Below are 13655 nucleotides of genomic sequence, written 5' to 3' on the forward strand. Positions count from 1 at the left end.
ACCGTGGCCAACAATGAAATTCACCCCTCCCGCAGTAGGACTAACTCCAATTTATCCGTGCGTTTGTTTGCACCACACATTTGCGGTCAGTAATATAATTCCCAGATGTTTGCCGGGTTCTCACATGACCATATTGTCAAAATCAAATTACCGCGTCAGATTTAATGTCAACATGAACACCGCTGATTCAATCTCATTCTTAGGGTAAAACAACCCATCTTCGACAAAGCGCGATGTTTTTTTAACGAATAAAGTAAACCCTATGATTGTTAACTGAAGAGAGAGAAAGAGGTAGAAACTTGCTCACGCCGTTCGCTATCATTTGAAAACTTTCTAGGCAAAACGTAATCCGAGAGATGACCTCTTTCCCGTATCACCACGACTGTATTAAACATTCCAAACGACGAGAAATAACTTGAAGAATACGAACACTTTGAAGTGTTATTGGAGCGATGAACCGGCTTGAGGGTTTTTGAGCAATGAATGCCCAAGTCATTATTTTACCGAAACGTGATTTGAAGTATAAACTGAAGCTAGAATCAAAATCAAAAGACGCTTGATATAAAAAAATTGAATTTTTTTCTGGGCCTTAGCGTAAGAGGAAACCCAGATAAGATACGACCTACCTCCTCTTCTTTCTCGGATCCTTTGTAGTTTGCTTCTGTTTGTTGATGACCTCTTTTCATTCTTTTCCAGAGCGACTTTAAAATTTTCCTTCTCGCGTTGCTCTTCGCTACATATTCGTCTTTTACCTATGCCTTTTCTTGCTCTCTTCTGCACTCCTCTCGCCGTATTCTGCCTATTTTGGCGTCCTCTCTAATTTTCCTGCGCGTTTTTCTCGACTCGCTTTACACCTTTTACTTCTTGCTTTCTTTGGTCGCTCTGTCTCTTTCTTTCCAGTCGATTTTCACACAAAACCCTCTCTCCGCGAACGTGAATTACAACAATTTCCTCCGGTTGACAAAGCCTTAGCTCTGCTGGTATTGTTGCTTTGCGAGTTGATTAGAATTGCAAAATACTAAGAATTACTGTTCAACTACAACTTCACCAGTTTGATTTCCCGCTCAAAAAGCGTTTTTCAAATTACTTGCTTACGCGGCTTCATATCCACTACCCCACGTGAAGCCCTCATGTAATGCCTAACCGTGTGTCCGCGGAACGCTGCACCAAAGCTCGGCACTCGAGTATGCGCACTTCACTGTCATCTGCCGGTGTCTCCTGGCACATACTAATGGGGTATCCAAGTTACGCACGGAATCGGGCCTGCGCACTACTTTCTTCCTCACCCTTCCATTACGTAATGGCTAAGACAGTGCCCGCAATGCAGTCGGCCGCGCATGCTAAAAGAAGCACCTTGTACGGTCGATGATACGGTCTCAATTCCAAATTTTTCGGCTTCAGTGTAGGTTACTACTATTTCCTATGTATTCCCAAACGCTGCGATTAGCATACTCAGCTCATGGCTTAGTATACTAATCAACCAAAAGATACATGTCTTATCGTCCGTCAGAAAAGTTTTGATATGTCTATTTTTCTGACAAAGCCAGCTAACTGTCAGCCTTGGGTAAAGCAATTAAGCTGAACTTAATTACTAGCCATGTACCCTAATAAATAGTTAATAAAGGACCAGGAAAACATAATAAGACTCGCAGTTGGTGTTTTCGTTGAGGGACAGATTTTCACTATTTAAATTATCGTTATAATCAATAACACAATTTTCATTCTCGACATCATCTCCATCACCACCGGTACTATTGCTATCAGAATCAATATCGTAATCACTGTTATCATCATTATTATTGTCATTTTCATTATCGTTGCTATTATCGTCATCGTTATTAACAGGATTGACAGATATTATCGGGTCTACTTGTCCTAGACCAGGTTATTAGAAAGCTTAGTTAATTACAAAGACCGACGATATGTTGTTACAAAGCGCAAGAGGTTTGTTTTGTTTTTTTTGTTTTTTTGTTTTTTTTGTTTTTTTTTTCAGTTGAGGAAACATAGAAGTTCTTTCTAAGAGTGTTAATCAAAGACGAATAAGAACTTTTAACCAAACTGTCTTGTTGCTATTCTTAACTACCTCTTAACCTCAGAATTGCGCTTTAGGTGAATACTGGACTCAAACGTTTGGAGGAAAATTTAAATGTGTCAGAAAACAAGTTAGCCATGGCGATATCTGAAACGAAGATAAAGGTGAGTATACCCTTTTTAGTTCGTTTAAAAGATCTTTACTTCGGTTTATGTTTAGCTCTGGTAAGTGGCATTTGCCAGCCACAATTATCAAATCACCTCCAGGGAACCTTAAATAAGGCGTAGCAAAACCACGATCGATCTACTTCAAGCGAAAAAAGAAAAAGAGAAAAAACAAAGATCACATTTTCTCTTGCCCCTGTAACGGTTCACAAGGACCACAAAGACCCAGAGGAACTGGACACTTCTCCCAGTGTGAACACAATATTGAAGATTTGAATGGGAACCAAGTTCCAATCACCAGCAACATTTTAACAAGTCAAATTAGAGTCATTAAGGGTAAATCGAATGTAGTAACTCCAAAGGAGAAATTCAACACTATTCTCTCTGTAATTTTATTGATAACGGGAAGTGTAATGTCTGTCAGATTGTTTGCCTTACCTTAACGCAGATAAAAACCTGGATTATTCACGTTATCTGACGTGATACGCCGACATGGATTGATGTATGCTCTGTAATTGGACAACATGTATGTGGGTCCTTTTTATCAGGAGTTAGATCGATTAAAGTCTCCAAAATAAAGAATATATGATAAATTATTAAACGGAAGGAGTCAAATATTCTTCTCTATTTGCTTTCATTCGAATAATTCCAGTTTTTTTTTTCTGATTGCAGGATAAGAAGATCGTTGGTGTCTCATATACAACAGACCATGCTCAGCTTTATCTGCTCACGAACCAAAAGACCCATGTAATGATCAGTTTTTCTACCACTGTAGCTGTTATGGTCACTATGGAACCAGCCAGGCTTCTATTCAGTGCGTCAGGCATTATTGGGAATGTCCGCTGACCACACGAACACATGAGCCGAACCTTTTCGTACGTAACTAGAACTCATGCAGCGCGCAAACCATTAGCTGCTCAACTACTTATACCTTTCTCCCTGAATGTGTGCAATAAATTTGAAACACAGAAAATGTTTAGCAATTACTTTATTCTTATTCATGTCCCATTGCTTTAAACTAATTAGAGCCATTTACAATCCTCCTTAAATCACAGTGACTGCAGTATTCCACTACGTTTATTAGCTCTTTTTCTCTATAATTTTCTCTATGACTCGATATCACCTCATGGTTAATAGTTATGGGAACATGCTCGGCCTCGGAGTCTGGGTCCTGGAACTTGCTGCATCTTGGGTCGTCTGGACCTTTTGGGTACTCACCAGTCCAGTACAGATACTGAATCCACACGTTCATTTTTGTGAAAACTGAACGCTGATGCACAAAAGAAGAAAAAAATTGGATAAATCACAACATATTGTAGCCGCCAGCATCTTTCCATTAATTTTATCCGTTTAACGTTTTAACCGCATGCGCAGTCGTTTTCGATTCTAACATAATTTGGTACATGACTTTAGTTTAGGACCCTTATGGCCATAACAAGTAGCCAATACTCCAATCTCATTCCGGCAATAATTAACAATTATTTGTTTTGAAATGAACAAAGAGCAAAAGTTTTTTAAAAATACTTTCCTAAATGCATGACATCTACATTATAAGTTTTATAATGCCATTGTTTGCTTCAATTTTCTTACGAGGCATCAGATAAAATATTCTCTGGGATGCAAGCAACGAAAAAAGAATGGTAGCTCTCTTGGAAATACAACACCACCATAACATACGTCACCACGGAAATTAAACCGTGCTTCGAATTTCGAGGAACGGGGGGAAGGGGGGAGGGGGAGGGGGGTTGCGTCAATCGATATTTCACTCACATCTAGTTATTTCAAAAAATTGATCAGTAAAGAAATCTGGGGAGAAATGTGATATAGGAAAAATCAAGGAAAAAAACCTTTTTTATTCCACTGAAAAGTAATATAATTTGGACAAGTAAAACGCCAACTTTGACGTTAAAATATTACTGTTCCTCTGCAATTGTGAATTATCGCCTGTGGAAAATTGTTAGCCTGGAATACGTGGGGATTGTCTTTCTTTTTAGATTCCCAACAACCTCTTAGTCAAATCTAATAACTTCAGCTTACATCAAAGTCCTTGCAGTTTCCGTCTGTTACGCGCGAGCCACTGGCTTTACAGGGAGTTTTGCTATCAATCGGTATGGTCATCTCGTAAGTTCCTAATGGACTCCGGCATTCTTCTGCTCCAAGAAGTGTGTCATCACACGGTGAACCGCTAAGATAATGACAGCACATTGGTTGAAAGCGGTTATCGTCCTTGCCCATACAGAAGAGAGAATCCTCTGAAAATTTGCGAGAAGAAATGTTTTACAAATAATTTGAAAGGACAGCGATGCCCACTATGTCCAGACTTATCAAGGTTATAAAGGACGCGTTTTTCAAAATGCTCCACGCTCCTTTTTCATCAGCGCTTTTCTGGCTTTAGTTAATGATAGGAGGAAGAAAAGCATAAAAAAGTATGCGTTGAAGAACGAAAACGAATTGGTGTGGTCGGAGTCTAATCTCCTTCGCAGTTACTTGACAGCCGTTCTGTAGGATGTCACGCCTTGATGATAGAGTTGCGTGACACCAGGAAGAAGGGCTTTCGTGAAATACTATATAAGGTTAGCCTTTTAAATCATTACTCACTGTTTCCTTTTGCTTTTTCTTTGTTGCATCCTTCGGTATTAGTGATTGCAAATCGGTCGAATTCTAACGTCCGCCATGATCCTAAAGGCTGCCGGAATTCCCTGACATTCCCGTTTCCATCTCTAAAGTAAGAGCCACTGAGATGTCTTAATTTAAGATAAACCCTCGATGGGTAATCCCCGCTTTGAGATTCGTTACCTTCTAGCTCAACGTACATCTGTAAAAAGAAAAGTCGAAAACAGAAAACGAAAAAAAAAATCATGGAGATTAGGGCGAACAGATCTTAATTCTTATCGTCAGTTAGAAAATTTAGACTGAACGTTATCTTCATTGACAGTCAAATTCCCCACTCACACCAAAGCATAAACATGTTTAAAAGCTGTTTTGTTAAAACACGGTTTTGCATTGTTTTTTCCGTAACAGCTGCTTAAACCGATGTTTGTCGACCTTAAATTAAGTGCATTTTGAAAATTCATGTTACTGAATAAATAAACCTGTGGAAAATCCAGTTTTTCAGATCTCTGTCTCTGATCATGATTTTTATTCAGTTATAAACACGGTTAAACATAGTTCAACTAAAGAATAACAATTGTGGTTGACAATTGGACAATTATGCTTTTAAGAATCACCCCTAAAAGCAAAACATTGTGTCCAAAATTATTCTCCTTTTTTTATATTATGCTCCATGTAGTAACTAAATTTAAGAGTGTTTAAAAGCCATGTGTGTTTCTGAAGAGATTATAAACTGTATATAATCGCGTGGTATTTGTAAAGCCTTGAAATCAGGCTTTCAATGAAGTAACTTAGTCTTAAAAAATTGCAGAAAAGAAATAGAAATTAAAAAAAAAGGACCTCAAAAATTTTAGTAAATAAGTACTAGAAACGCAGTTTAACGCAAGGAATCTTACTCATTATGCTGGCCTTATGCTCGATGCCCTTACTTTAAAATTATGGCCAAAGTTATTCCAGCACAATCTATCTGAGCCTAGTTATTACCTTCAAAAGGCGCACATTATTACATAGATCGCAGCTATCTGAAATTTTCAATGAAAACCTCGTAGCGCCCTTATGAAGTTCGTCAAACATCTGCAAGAAATGATGAAGAAACTATAAGTAAAGAATTTTATAGCAATATGACATTTAATGCAGAGGTTCCTTCTACAGAAATGAAGTAGCATATAAAACCTTTCCTGCAACAATCGAACAAGGTAACAAGCCATACGGAGAACTGCCAAAGTTTGCTCAGAAAGACAAAATCAAAAATCAAAAGTCAAATGAAGGAAATGAAATGAGTGTTTAACGAGGTTTTAACTTAATCCAAGGGGGCTAAACAGTCAATTACTGAATGAACTACCCAACGAAAAATACCAAAAAACAAAAGGGAAAACAAGGAACAAAAGTTCACTGAAATATCAACAGCAACTCTAACAACTGCAAAAAACGTCTGTTTTATTTAATAGCTCATTTTCACAAAGACAAAAGAAAAACACCACACACCACGTTTTCTTTAGCACTGTCAAACGTCTATTTGTGCGTGGTAATTGTGTGACGAAATTTTGTGAAACATCGCTGTCCCTTATTTTCGATATCGTCAATTTCTTGAAGTGCTTTTGTAAGCTCTAAAACCCCTTGGAGATTTCCTGTTCCCTGCGCGGCTAACACTGCTCGCCGTTCGAATTCAGCTAATTTTTCCTGAACAATCCATAAAGAGCGAAACTCGAAACCTTTGTACAACTGGTACAATTGTCGGGCAAATCCTGTTTCTATCTGCTGATAGAACGTAAGTAAACCATCCAGAAACATCTGTTGTGTGTTTTCAGCAATGGGAGAATCTGAAAAGAAAATATGCCAGCATTAGGCCTTTGCCTACTCAAATACAAATGCACCATTATGTTAATTAAACAGAAATTATGAAAAACAGCTGCGGTAAGTTGGATGAATTTGGGAAACGAATCTGTCACGCTTAATATTCATTTTCCTGCTTATTTACGGAAAGAGGATCACCAACAGGGAAAGCGTGAGGCGACGTGATATCCAAGCTTAACTTGATGGGATATTTCGGCGAGAATGTATAGCCACACATGTGCACGACCGAGCGTGGGATCTTAGGGTGCAATGTATAATCACAAAGATCCTTACCACCAGAATTACTAAGGCTTTCAATTTCATTTGCTGTCTCCTCTAAGTTTGAGATGTCAAATTTATGTCCACCCACTTCGTTATCCAAGTCCATGACCTTTGCTATGAGATCGATTCTTGCGGCACCGGCGATAAAATATCGTTCGATCTGTTCTTGAAACTTTGCCGAGTTTCGAGGTTTCGACCTCTCATCCAGCAGGCAAACAAGGTCCGCTGCAAGTCCCTCTTTGTTCATTTCCAGATTAGCCTTTTTATAAGAATATCAAAATTTTTGTCATGAACTGGATATCACTTGGGAAGCAGCAATAGAGTTAGGGTCAAAGAAAGAGGCGCACAGACTGACACACAGACAGAGCGTCAGAGAGACACAGAAAAAAAACAGACCAAAGGGTAAAGAGAAAGACAAAATAAATAAAACTCAACGATTAAATCAGTAGATAAACAAACAAACAATAAAATAACAAGCTGTTGAAACACAAACATTAGATATTGAAGATGCAGCATTTCCGTGTTTACCTGCATTACTTCAGGTACAGCAGCCACATCCATTTTGTCAAAATCCAATTCACTTGAGTCTTTTAGGGCAGCATAGTCCTTTCCAAATTTCAACCATTTTTCTACTTTATCCAAATTATCCTGAAGTTCACCAAGGTCACATTTGCCAGCAAAATGCCCAATAACCCCCAGGGCTGATCTAAGGGCTGCGAAAGGATCTTTCCCCATTGCACCACTAAAGAATCCTGTTATTCCCTCAAGAATGACGAATAAGTCGTCGCTGTTAAATTTTGCTTTTTCGAACACGTCTGGAAGCATCGCTTTTGCTTCTAGAAGATTGCTTTTCATGCTTGCCTCCAGCTCACCGATAGCCTAGTGCAACGAAGAGGAGAAAAAACAATTGTAATATTAGGGCAAGGATAACAAGGAAGTTAAAGTCAGAAATTTAGCCGATTGGCTTATCTTTAGCTGGAGTTTATCTAGGACTCCGTAGCTTAAGACGACTGGGGATAATGCCGCGCCAACTGGACTGTATGCTACGTCATCGCAGGTTATCCTTCATCAATCCGCCTGCCTTGCTAACTCTTCACTGATGCTCTTTGGTGGAGAGAAGTACTTTAAAAATCAAATGTCATCACCAATATTGACCAACTTTGTTTTCAACCCAGGCCCAGCCGCCCGACCAGCGCGTTTTTCGTTAGGCCTTTATTTCGAAGCTATACTCATGTGTCCCTCCCAAGTTTACTTAGAATCGAAGCATCTGGTCTGTTTCTCTTTGAAATAAATGTTTTAGAGAAGGACAGTACGCCGTATGCAATGCCAACGTTGACAAAATTCGCCTACGAAAGCTTTTTGATTCAGAGTGTTTCAAGTAAAGATCGCCGGTATAGCATTATTCACCTTAGAAAAATGTAAGAGGGAAGACCAGTTGGAGATCTCAGTTTCACAGGTTGGTACTCTCGTTAAGAAATCGTTATATATTCGACAATGAGGTTTCGACTCTTACCAATACATATGCTCCCTTTTCGCTTACTGCTATTCGTTTGGCCTCAACCAGTCTGTTCTTTTGCTTTACAACTTGAAGTCTGGCAGCCTGTGGTAGTGCTTTTACTATTGTCTTAACGTCATCATGCCGTGTAATCGAATCTTTGATAGCATTGTAAGCGTTCTCAAACGTTTCTGCACGATCTTTGATGACTTCGACCTGTTTCTTGAAGGCCTCCCATTTGATAATAGGTGCGAACAGTTGGTTCTTCCCAAATCTGTCATATCCTACTTTGTTCATAAAAGCCAGTCTTCTCTTTGCCACTAAGAAATAATCCAAACGAATTATTAGCAAGGGAGTTGATAAGTGCCTGTGTACCGCTTCAAACTCCCAATGGGAGATTACATTTCATATCATCTTCTATGCAGATTACGGCCTTAAATTCATTGATAACCATTCACTCTTTTTAGGCTGCGCCACCAGTCCTAATCTTTTGTTCTTACCACATTTTAAGGTCATCTGTAATCTATTACTGTACAAACATGGAATCTATTTGGGAAATATAAGTATTTATTGTCGAGCTGGGATCATGTCTTTCGAAAATAGAGTTATCAGCAAATTTCTTTTTATGTTATTTATTTTAATGAGGTAAATTAAACAAAAATATATTCCAAAATACCGAACCTTTTCTCAATTCAGACGCTCCAGCTTTGCCACTTGACAATTTTACAACAAACTTGAACACAGCGTTGCTCTTTTTGACATCGTTGGCCCAGAGAAGTTCTTCACCATATCTTGTCATCATCTTTATCAGCTGCAGAGGATACTTTTTCAATTGCTTTGGACCCAGACTAAATTTCTGAAGATACGACATTTCCTCCTGACCATCGGAGCCCTTTGCGACGAGTTCTTGAGAGTAAAATGACGGTAGGTAAATTGAAAGGCGTTAAATTTGTATTTGAAGCGTAACCTTTAGACAGTGTTTTAGCATTGCCCCGCAAATTGAAATTTTTGGGAGGAACCTTCGAAGCAGGACCAAACTAGTTCCCATTCCCTTCCCACTGCAGTGTTGATGAACACAATACTTGAAAACATTTCATTTCAGTTCATTTTCATTGTAAGTATATTTAAGTTTAAGTTTAAATCGGCAGCGAGGTTTTCACTTAGATAATAGAAGGTCATGATGGTGATGAAAAATAATAATGAGAAATTGTTGGTGGTGAGCATTCCATTTTGACATGAGTTCATTTCAATTTCCTTCAATAAACAAACGTTGCGGAGGGTCACGTCCTTGAATGATGTACCTTGTGCATGCTGTCGGCTGCCTTTCTTCCATTCGCGCCATTTTGCCCCGGTTTTCCATTTCCGCCACTTGTTATGATATTTACATAGCCAGCCATCATTTTCGCGTAGACTGTGACTTTAGATGACAGATTAAAAAATAATGATAATAAAAACTTGCGTTGCATAATCCAAAATTCTGACAATTTGCGACCCCATTCTAGTGACTCTGTTGTAGAAGTAACGCCACTACAGTCAACCCAGTCGTGAAAGTGCGATCCCATCCTGCAGCACATCCCTACTAGCTTATTTCTAGGGTGTATCCCTCGGGGATTTGGTACCTCTAGACCCCCACACAAATGATACTTGGTCCTGACCCACACAAGCCACATACGAAAAAGGGCAGGAGATAATAGCCTTAAATTTCTGGCAGTCCTTAACTCACCTGTTGGACCATGAACTCCATGCTTCCCATCATCTCCATCGGTACCAGGAGACAGAATATTTAAATTTTGCACTAAGTTGGGAGCTCTGAGGTTCAGTTGACTGTCTTTCAAAAAGACCACCTTTCGGCTGAATATTGTCAACTTTTTTGTATCACGCAAGTCCACGTCACCCTATGGGAAATAAGCAGCGTATAATCCCTTACATGTATACCGAAACCGCCCTGAGGCAGTCAATGTTCTCTCAATTCAGAACTGTTCGTGCTCCATTTGGACATTCTGAATCGAAACACTTTTCGATTGGGTGTCAGAAACCAAAACTAATTTAAATTGATCGCAACGGTCATTTATAAATGGCCTCCATTGCTACAATACGTTCTTCATCAAACTGTAATTCGAAGAGGTTGCGAAAACATCAAGGTTCAGTCTTATTGATCGAAACGCTTACCACTTGTTTACTACCCGAGGATGTTTTGTATCCAGCCATATTAATTTACGTTCGTTTTCTACGTTAATTATGTTTTGAACCCATCTTACTAAAAGTAAGGTGGGTTCCTGATGTTAAATTCTGCAATCAGTAACAATATAATCTGCGTTGAAGAAGTTTCATGTGTGGGGTGTCTAGTTTTTGTACAACACCCTCACATCGCCTTGGGTAGTAATTATAATTTAGTGTTTATTGTTAAGAAGGTCACAAGTATACAAAACAGAACTTTGTTTGTGTTTTACCCGCTTGCCTCTTTACTAACTTGTCGTGCGCAACAGTCAACATCTGTTCGTGAGATCTCCCAGGTTCTGATCGTCACTGAACGTTAGGACTGGTACGAACTGACACAAACTGGGTATGAATTGTCTGACTTTAATACGATTCTATTGAGTACGAAAGGTTCTTGGGAAAAAACGAAAGGGTACCACTAAAAAACCAAATTTCCCCTGGCCAAAGTTAAAATAAATTGTAAAAAAACCTACCTTAACATATACAGTATCAGCTAGAATTTCAAGCTCGATTCTATTGGCTCGCTCCTGGGTCTGTCCGAAGGCTACCTCTCTTTTTGTACGAAGATGCTCTTGAACGTAATCCATGTGGACATTCCGACCAAGTACTTGATAACGGTCTGTGATTTCAAGGCATTAAAAGAATGTGTTAATTGATCGAGGTTCTGTCTGATAATAACCATGTACCTCGTTATTTATCTCATCTCTATTAAGGACCAGTGATCACCTTGAGGAGGAGGGGTCCGGAGTAATTTGGGGGGGATCACGTGGTTTTATAGGAAGAAGGAAGGTAGGATCGGTCGTCGCCAACATAATGAACGGGTGACTACAGAAAATCGACTGCCAATGAGAGATGATCATAACAAAGTTAACGAGCCTTGGTTAGGGGGAGGGGGAGAGTTAGCTAAATTTGATCATGACCCAACTACCCACTTCCCCCTTCTCCTCCCCCCCCCCTCCCCCCTCTTCCCCTCACATAATGACTGGTCTCATACCTGAGAGGACACAGCCGTAAAACTCGGCCCTCATGGAAATATGTTCATTCCACGATTTTGGTTTTATTTGGACATATCGAGCTGTAATTGGTTGCAACAAGACATGGGTAACCACGGTGCTCTGATCTGCATTACCAGTAAAAACCTGAAAAATAAAAGGAACAATTCATGTGACTCCACATGGTATTTAGGTTAAAGACAATCACCGGCAAAAAAAATCGTAGTGAATTTCAAAAAAGAACGATGAAGGTACCGTTGGTAGTGCTTTACGGCGATTGGCGCAAGAGAACATCAAATCTCAGCTCTCCTCAAAACAATTCACAGCTGTTTTCAGGGAGGAGAGTGAGACTGGCTGACTTAGCGATGAACGAATACTTAGAACCGCGGGGAAAGACCGCCAATTAGAATTACTAAACAAACTGATGCTCTTTGGGAAAGTCAAACAGTTAGTTTGGTATCAATTAGTGAATTTCATAAAGTTGACGATTCGAATGGAAAACGTCAGAGATAATTTTACATGTAGTTGATAATCAATGAGAAGCCAGATGTGTTGCACATACAGACACAAAACTTGAAATAGAGATAAACAGACACGAAATGGTGATATATCTTATGAAACGTGACCCCCATCATTAAAACTAAATAAAAATTACATATAAATTGCAAAGCTCCCTACAGCCCTCGCTGCATAAGCTGCATTATTAAGGACACCACAGCACCTTATCAACTTCATTCTCTTTATAGGCCTGAAGAACGTTACTGCCATCCGCACTGTAAGCGAAAGTATAACTTTTCACCCATTGGTTGCCGTAGTCATTACGTCCCTGAGTCGCAAGCTTTGTAATTTTCACATTTCGTCCGAAATCGATTTGAAGCCACTGATTGAGATCATTGCTTCCCGCTGACCAGGCACTTGTTTTACCTCGGGCGGCTTGGCGGTTTAGTCGGGCGTTCTGTTTTCCGTGTGCCGTATCCCAGGAGGATGAAGCAGTAATCTGTTGATCAGTAATGAGACCGCTCTCTAGCCCAAGTGCTTCTTCGCCCGAACACGCTGATGAGAAAGTTCAAAATAAGAATTTAGGACAACGTATCGAGTTAATTTTGTAAGTAGACCAGGTTGCATTGGTTTTTACTGTTGATATTGTCTTGTTTTTGCTAAATTTTCATTCTGATTGGTGAACGAGGAACCAAGCATTATGTATCGTCTAAGGTGGGAAGATTTTGGTTGTTTCACGATAAAACTTACCTGATCCCCCTTTCCCCCCTTTAAAGCTCTGTAACATTCTTATGACCCACCCACCCCCCCCCCATTGGCAGTTAATTGATAGCCGATTTTCTGCAATCCCCATTTGTACTCCATTGACGATAACTGCTCCCCCTCAACTACTTCTAAAAACCATATGATCCCCTTAAATCCCCCAGCCCCAGCCCCACCCCCCTCACTGAACAAACCCTCGAAGATTTCGCCAAATTACAGCTAATCACTTCTTCGTCTCCTCTCTGTTTAAGGAACTGTTTGTTTTCACCTTTTTTCTCATTGACTCAATAAGAAGTTGGTCTTTGTCATGACTGGATGCTGTGATTGTTTTGTTCTTGGTTGTGAATCGACCGAAATCTGGTATTACAACCAAAAAGTTCATAAAGCGATGAACCATCTAGAGAAAGAGAAACTGGATTTTTTTCCGCGACAAGCCTCAAGGTTCGAGAAAAAACAGAAATTAACTATTTTTACCAAATCAGAATTATGTTTTCATCCATGCGATGAAAATACATAAAATAGCGTCAACAACTTAACTGCATATCGAAAGCTTTCAAAGCGAATGTCAGACAAATATATTTCGGAACTCTCAAATATGAAACGCCAAATTTGAAAAGCCAAACGGCTCAAAGGTATTTCTTGTTGCCCATTGCGTATTTAATGCTTTTATCAATACTAATCAGCTGAACGCCAACATCAAGTAATGACAATCAAATCCTTACGTAGGGAAGGTAAATATGGATGACAACAACAATTCATATATATGTTTG

General features: G+C 39.4%; 1 non-coding gene across 1 annotated transcript; it reads right to left on the reverse strand.

Moving 5' to 3' along the window:
- Positions 1-1615: 1615 nt before the first annotated feature.
- LOC113665983 (uncharacterized) lies at positions 1616-12675 on the reverse strand. Its single transcript, XR_016188858.1, has 16 exons — positions 12347-12675; positions 11628-11772; positions 11107-11252; positions 10140-10311; positions 9699-9833; positions 9098-9340; positions 8435-8736; positions 7450-7800; positions 6934-7180; positions 6292-6626; positions 5791-5880; positions 4795-5011; positions 4234-4448; positions 3320-3466; positions 2236-2335; positions 1616-1875 (listed from the first exon to the last, which is right to left on the reverse strand). It is a non-coding gene; the product is annotated as an uncharacterized LOC113665983 (transcript).
- Positions 12676-13655: the final 980 nt, after the last annotated feature.

Source organism: Pocillopora damicornis, chromosome 7 (genome assembly GCF_964200805.1).
Source record: "Pocillopora damicornis chromosome 7, jaPocDami1.2, whole genome shotgun sequence".
Classification (NCBI taxonomy): Eukaryota; Metazoa; Cnidaria; class Anthozoa; order Scleractinia; family Pocilloporidae; genus Pocillopora; species Pocillopora damicornis.